Below are 7,091 nucleotides of genomic sequence, written 5' to 3'. Positions count from 1 at the left end.
CGGGCTCCACCCTCCTGACCGCATCACCTCCCGCAGTCCCTACCTCCTCACATCACCACTTGGGAGGCTCGGTTTCAACACAGGAATTTGGGAGGGACATTGGGTCCGTAACACAAACACCATGGCCCCCTATCAGCACTTGTCTTTGACGTATCTCATCTCGTTGCCCCGGCCTTGGGGTCAAGACAGGCTTTGCAGGGATGCTGGCCTGGCCTAGGGTCTGGGCTCTGCGGCTCACGTGGGCGGAGCAGGTGACCAGCTGTCTGAGTCTTGGCTTCCTCGTGGAAAGACGTACGAGGTCCCACGTGTAGGAAGCACAGCGTGGTTTCCGGCACCAAGTGGGTATTTCATAAACACCGCTCCTTTCTCCTATTTCCCTCAGCACCAAGAGCAGGAAAATGCAAAGACCTCGTCCAAATAGCCTGTGAATTATTGTAATGAGGGAGATTTTGAAGTTGAATGCCTTGCATTTGTCAGCCTCTGGGAGTCTGCAGCAACCATGCGCATTTATTTCAAGTGTTCCTGAAGGTGCAGGTTTATGATCATCTAGAGGAACAGTTATTAAAGCAATTGCCAGATACGGTTTTTCATTAGGAAAGCTGGTTCTTGAACTCATGCCATTTCTAATACGCGTGAGAAAAGACAGAGAGCCAGGGAATTAGAATTCTGGCCTTTGCTTCTTTCTCACAATATTAAAACTGTCACGTTTGAGGGGTAATGTACCCCTCAAGTACACAAATATGCCTAAAAACATCTTTTATCTGTGTGTTTTTTTGTATTTGCAAAGTGCTTTGCCATACACGCTGTTTTATTTTACCCTCCCAGCACCGCTGGGATTTAAATGGGGAGTTTAATTCTCCCCCCTTTTGGGACAAAGCAGCTGAGAATCAGGAAGCTTGAGTGATTTCAAGAACCTTATTCCACGGGAACCATCCTTGCACTCCGGGTGGGGTTCCTGAGTTAGAAAACCAGCACGAAGAGGGAGATGCGTTCGGCAAATCGCTAACTTCCCTTGAGACCCGCGCTTCTAAGCGAATTTGGAACAGAATTGCCAGGGATGAGGTTAACGTGAGTACTTGCTTGTGGGTCTAGGTACACACACAAGTACGAAGGCACTTTCTGTGTCCTTCTTCTCGCTCAAGCTGTTCTGAGATACACCTTAGGCTAGATGGAAATCGGATGTAACCTTGATTCTTGTTCAAAACGGACTAAATTATTGGAAAGCGGGACTGGGCCAGCAGGTCCGTAATTCAAGGACGATGAAACATTTCTGCCCTACGTTACAGACGTTCTTCTGCTTGTGAGCGCTTGCACCTGGAAACCCCAAACAATGAGCTTTGGTCACGCATGTGGGTGACCTTAGCTTGCGGTTGAGTTTCGGTTTCATTGTGACTTGGATCTACGATGTGTGACCATCTGTGGGGCGCTACGTCAAATGCTTTACATACACCACGTGGTTGATTTCGTCTCCACCGGCAAGCTACAAAGCAGAAATGGTGACTGTTTTATCAGTAAAGATGCCAAAGCCTACATGGATCAAAAAGTTGCCCAGGGTCAGAGCAGGTAACTCAGACCTGGAATCCTAATCCAGATCTTTCTGTCCTGAAAGCGCTCTTCCGTCCTTGTCATTGGCCAGAAAATGGGACATTATGAGACTCTGGATTCTGCTGGAGGAAGACACTGCCCCTGTACGCCCAGACTCCACGCCTCGATCTATGGAAAACACAAACAGGCAGGTTAGCAGCAGAAAGATGTCCATATTAAGTGATTTTCTTAATCCTACATGCATGGGGGCATCATGGGACAAAGTGCAGATACCCCAAAAGGCAGTGAGAGCTGAGAGCTCACATAGCATCCTCGTGGGGGATGGGGACGGCTGGGGGCATTTCAGGGGGACGTGATTGGGGAGATGGCTGGGTCCTTAGAGGAACGGAGGGGAGGGTGACAGTTTGTGACAGTGTGTGGGTGTGCGGTTGACTTCTCAGTTCTTCCCCTGCGACGGGCGTGCATCTTCCCGGTTAGCGAAGCTCCCGGTGACACTGGAGGATCTGCCTTCGGGCAGAGAGCAAAGTTCGGACACAGCGTCTCTCCCTCTGGCCCGTGTTTCATAGGCTCCTCACCGAGGAGCACGATGGTGGGTGCTTTGGTAGAGGGTGACAGCCTCGTAAGCACCCACCAAGCGGGGCACCACTTTGCATGTCCTCAGCGACGACTGGCCCTGCGCGACGCCGAGTCCGCTGCTGATTTGCTCCTGACCTTCCAGCCTCGACAGCTGTGGGAAGTCACCATCTATTGTTTGAGCCCCCGGTCCACGGTCCACGGGGCAGGGAGCCCCCTGGAGTTCACGGCTGCCCGGTGTCCCAGGAGCCAAGGAGCAGCCCCCCCCCCACCCCGGGGACAGGGGGAGAGCCCGGCCGTGGCCAGCACCGGGTTTGCTTCCAGGGCTCAGGCCGGGGACCGGTGTTGGGGCATCTCCCAGGTGATATGGGACCGCAGGGCCAACCGCGTGTCCTCGTGGTGGCCGTGTGCATTCGGTGTGACGAAGCCCCAGCTTGTTTGGCCGCCCAGATCCAAGCCACCTTCTCCGTGTCACAAGGTGAGGCAGGCTTTGCGCGGGGGCCGCACCTGTGGCCTCAGATGCCAGGCTGGGGGCTTGGGGAGGGCAAGGTCCCTGTGGGCTCCGGGCTCTTCCTTTGCACGAAGGAAGGTCAGAGATGCCTGTTGCCGTGGGGGTGGCATCCCGGGGACAGCCGTCCCTGGCAGGAGGTCCTCCGTGAAGTAGGGCCAGGTTGTTGAGGCCTACGGAGGCCACCAACTGCGCAGCCGCAGGACCACGCGGCTCCCTGGACGTTACCCTCAGCGCCAAGCCCGGTCCCTGGTGTTCCCAGTGCCTCCTGCTCAGAGCACGAGCACGACTTGGCCACCGCTCCGTCTCAGCGCCGGCCTGGGGTCACAGGGCTGCTTCCTGTCTGGCTCGGCCGCTGCGAGGCCACCTCCATGAGCTCCAGGCTCCGTCCCTGCACGCAACAAGCAAGTGGGCTCCACACATGTGGCCACATGGGCCGGGTGCATGCACACGCGGGCACACCCAGCGGCGCCCTCCCGCTCCCCCGGGGTGGGATACCTAGAAGCTCTGCTCTCGCCCTCAGTGACAGGGACGTCCTTCCTGGGCCCCTGGGGCCTTGGGACTGTCCCCGACCTCCTTTTACTCTGCGGCAAACCCTGTGGCCACCCCGTGGACTGTGTATCCCCCGCTACTCGCCCCGACCTGGGGCTGGACTCAGCCCTGGAGACAGGGCTGTGGGCCTGGGGGAGTCAGCCCAGTGCAGCAGCTCCCCGGGCCGGCACCTGCCCGTGGCCACGAGCATCTGGCAGCCGCATCGCCTACATGGGCTTCTCCTCAGCTGCGTGTCCGTCACCCCGAGCCAGGGCGCCACACCAGGTCCTTGGTGTCCCCAGGTCAGATGTCCCCAAACGAGCAGCACAAGGCAGCGCAGGTATGGACGGCTTCAGGAGAGCCCATGGACTGGCCGGTGCCGCGGGGCCCAGGTGACACCCCCGGGGGCCTGGGGACTCAGGGCTCAGGGAGTCACCCGGGGAATGACACCCTCTCAGGTCGCAACCCCGGGACCCCCGCTGCCCTCTGGGAACCCCGGGAGGGTGCAGGAGTCTGGGGAACGGGCCCGGTGGACGGCCTGAGCATGAGGACAGGACAAGGTCAGGGGCGGGGCCACCGAGGTCGCTGGGGCTGGGGCTGCCCCCCCAGGCCAGTGTCTGGGTGAGGTCCCCGGGGCGCGTGGCTCTGGGAGTCACCCGGGACCTGACGGTGCCCGTGAGAACCTTCCCTGGCCTTACGCTCGCTGGTGGCAGAAGACAAGGCCAACCGGTCCCCACGGCAAGGTGGCCAGAGGGCAAGCTGGGCCCTGGTGACAGTAGTGGGAGCAGGACTAGGCCTGGGATCCTGGGGGTGGATGGTGTGCTCTATGAGGGGGGCTTCTGGAAGGTTCTCCTGAGCTGTAGTGGGAGCAGGACTAGGCCTGGTATCCTGGTGGGGGGTGCTCTATGAGGAGTCATGGAGGACTGTTTCCCCACATTCTGCACTGGAATCTCCCACGGAAACGTCTTGTCCACCCAGCACAGAACACCTGATGCTACTACAGATTTCGTCTCTGTAGCTTCTCGATTTCATGGCCTACGTCGGTGTCGCCAGGGTAGTGTCAGCCCGTTATTGTTCGCAGCACATGACCGACCCTGAGTAGCTACTCTCTGAGTTTCCTGCAGGCCGTGGCAAGGGGGACAGGTCATGCTGATCTCCCTCGCTGTCGTGTTCCCGGGGGCCCGTGCTGCCGCCCTTGCAAGGGTATGAGCGTCGGGAGCAGAGGGTGAGCGCTGGGCCAGATGGGGCAGGAGGGGGTGCCCGGCACAGGCCAGGCCAGTCCCCCTGTTCTCGGATGCTGCGCAGTCCAGCAGCGGTGACCATGTCGGGCCTTCTGGCCTGGTTCACCTTTGACCCTGCGTGGCCCCTCCCGGCCCTTTGGCCAGCGGGTGGTGGCTTCGGGGACCCGGAGGGTTGGGGGGGCAGCACATCAAGGGAGCTGCCCACGGAGGCACAATTATGTAGCATCACCACACCCGCACGGGACTCAGGGGGCCCCCAAGGGGCGTGACACCCCTGGCGTCTCCAACCTGAGCCCTCTGCCCGCAGGAGGCCAGCTCCTCAGGGCGGGACATGCAGAAGCACCGAGTCTGCCTGTGAAGCCAGGCCTGCTGCTCCCGGGGCCGACACCCAGACAGGGACCCAACGTCACCCCCGCCGGCACCCCTCCCTCAGTGGGAACTTCCATCCACCTGCCGAGAAACTTCCTTCTGAGCCCCCATTAACGACAGCACTTATTTTATACGAGAATCCATTTCATGCGAATTAGGGGACTGTTTCCCCAGTGATACGACCGCAGGCTCCGCAAGGGACAGACGCGTCTTATGGACACGAGGTCAGAAAGTCGGCCTCCGCGCCTCGCAGCAATTGACTAGCCACTCTGAATTATTTCGTAATAGAATTACTGCCTCTGCTGGCCCATCTTTTAAAAACGCACCGTGAAGGAGGGGCTAACTGGATTTCCCCTGTACTCTTTATTTTAGTTTTTTTTAATAAATTTATTTTTTATTGGTGTTCAGTTTGCCAACATATAGAATAACACCCAGTGCTCATCCCATCAAGTGCCCCCCTCAGTGCCCGTCACCCGTACTCTTTAAAAACATACTTGCAGGAAGAGGAACTCAGAAGGGACACGGGTGGGAGCGGGGACATGAAGCAGGTCCCCAGTCTTGGGGAACCCTGACCACAGCAGCCAGGGGCCCGCCCGGCAGCTCACGCGTAAGGGGACCAGCGGCTGGTTGGGGAGAGATGCTGAAGTCGAGCCCAGATGGCTTTGTGGTGCGGAGGGCGATCGGGGAAGGTACGAGCAAGCCAGAGTGACCCTGGAGACGGGGTCTCCTGGGGACAGAGCCGGTGGGCAGCGGCAGGAGGAGTGGGTTTTGCTGTAATGGGGTCTTTGTCTCCCCCAGGTGTCCTTTGCTCCGTGTCTCTCCGTGGCCCTAATAACTACTTGGGGATGGGAACAGAAGGGCAAATGTCCTGATACCAGGTTATTAATGTTTTTAAGATGGATTTTGAAGAATAAAAACAGAAATGACAAGTAAATCCCTCTCCTCTCTGTGAATTTCTCTTTTTTGCACCACATAGACTTTTTTTTAAAAAAAAACTATGTATATGGGCAGCCCTGGTGGCTCAGCAGTTTAGCGATGCCTACAGCCCGGGGCCTGATCCTGGAGACCCGGGATCAAATCCCATGTCGGGCTTCCTGCATGGAGCCTGCTTCTCCCTCTGCCTGCGTCTCTGCCTCTCTCTCTCTGTCTCCTCTCTGTGTATTCTCATGAATTAAAACAAAACAAAACAAAACAAAAAATCTACGTATATGTAGATTTTGAATAGTTGGGCAAAGACACTGGGGGCCAAGGACTCTCTTCCAGAATCTTGCTTGTCCTTCTGGCGTCAAGTAATCACCAAGTGGAGAGTCGTTTCTCAGGAGCTTATAAGGTGTCAGAAGACGCCGATGGCATGGAGAGGACAAATCCCCAGCAAGATCACACGTGACTCATGTTTAGGGCATGAACATCACAAGTCTCTATTATTTGAAAGCTTCCCTTTCTCGCTGCACCGAGTTAAAAGCTTATAATTTCCTATGGCAGCATTTTCTAGTGCAAGAACACCCTTCCAGCCAGGCAAAAATCATGGCAGGTCAGAATGCCTAGCAAATAAGTGAAAAGTTCAACGGTGATGTCACCGAAATTAAGAAAATCATTGTAATTTGCTTTTCCTGAATTACTGTGTCTTTTTCCCCCCAACACTAAACAGACTAAACAGTGTTCTTCAAAATGTTGCTGAATTAAAAAAAAAAAAAAACTGGTGCAATCATTATTTTATCTTGCTTTGTCTATTTTTGGCATCTTAAAAAAAGTGTGTATCTAAGTGACTCCCATTTGTGGCCGGAGTCACCTCTTGTTAAGTTGCCCGTCTTGGTTCAGGAGGCCCTGGGAGGAAGATTGAGATCCGTGTTTCTAGCAAGCTTGAGGGTCGCACCTCTGCTGCTGGTCCCCGGTCTGCACTGTGGGTAGCAGAGGTCACAGGGAGCCGTGCCCCGGGACACCCTCGGAGGGGCCCATAAGGGGCCGGGGCTGGCTCTGTCCTGCCTGCCCCCCGACCCCGTCCAGCAGTAACTGGATGTGGCTCCCGAAAGAATCCTCATCTGCCCCTAGAATGGAAACGAAGCCAGAGTGTGCAGCCGAGACAATGTCGTGTGTGCAGTGGAGACCGCGGCCTCTGCAGCCAGGGGACCCCGGGACGGGTCTTACCTCTACACCGAGAGGCCGTGACACAGGGCCCAGCCTACAATGTCTTGGTTCATTTTATTTATTTATTTTTTAATTTCTTATCTTAAAAAACATAATCCAGGTCACCCCAACTGCACAGTTTTCAAAAATCCCACTTTCTCGAGTGAGATATTACGTCGGTGGAGACTTCTTCAAGAGGT

The 7,091-nt window shown here is 56.2% G+C and overlaps 1 long non-coding RNA gene across 2 annotated transcripts; it reads left to right on the top strand.

Annotated features, from left to right (window-relative positions):
• The first annotated feature begins 1,432 nt into the window (after window positions 1-1,432).
• On the top strand, window positions 1,433-5,701 carry LOC140632927 (uncharacterized). Of its 2 annotated transcripts, XR_012030572.1 has the most exons (3): window positions 1,433-1,736; window positions 2,207-4,360; window positions 4,706-5,701. It is a non-coding gene; the product is annotated as an uncharacterized lncRNA (long non-coding RNA). The 2 variants fall into 2 exon arrangements; XR_012030571.1 differs by having other exon boundaries at window positions 2,207-5,701.
• Window positions 5,702-7,091: the final 1,390 nt, after the last annotated feature.

This window comes from Canis lupus, chromosome 5 (genome assembly GCF_048164855.1).
Source record: "Canis lupus baileyi chromosome 5, mCanLup2.hap1, whole genome shotgun sequence".
NCBI lineage: Eukaryota > Metazoa > Chordata > Mammalia > Carnivora > Canidae > Canis > Canis lupus.
The sequence above is the reverse complement of the archived record's forward strand: the minus strand, read 5'-3'. Positions and strand labels throughout refer to the sequence as shown.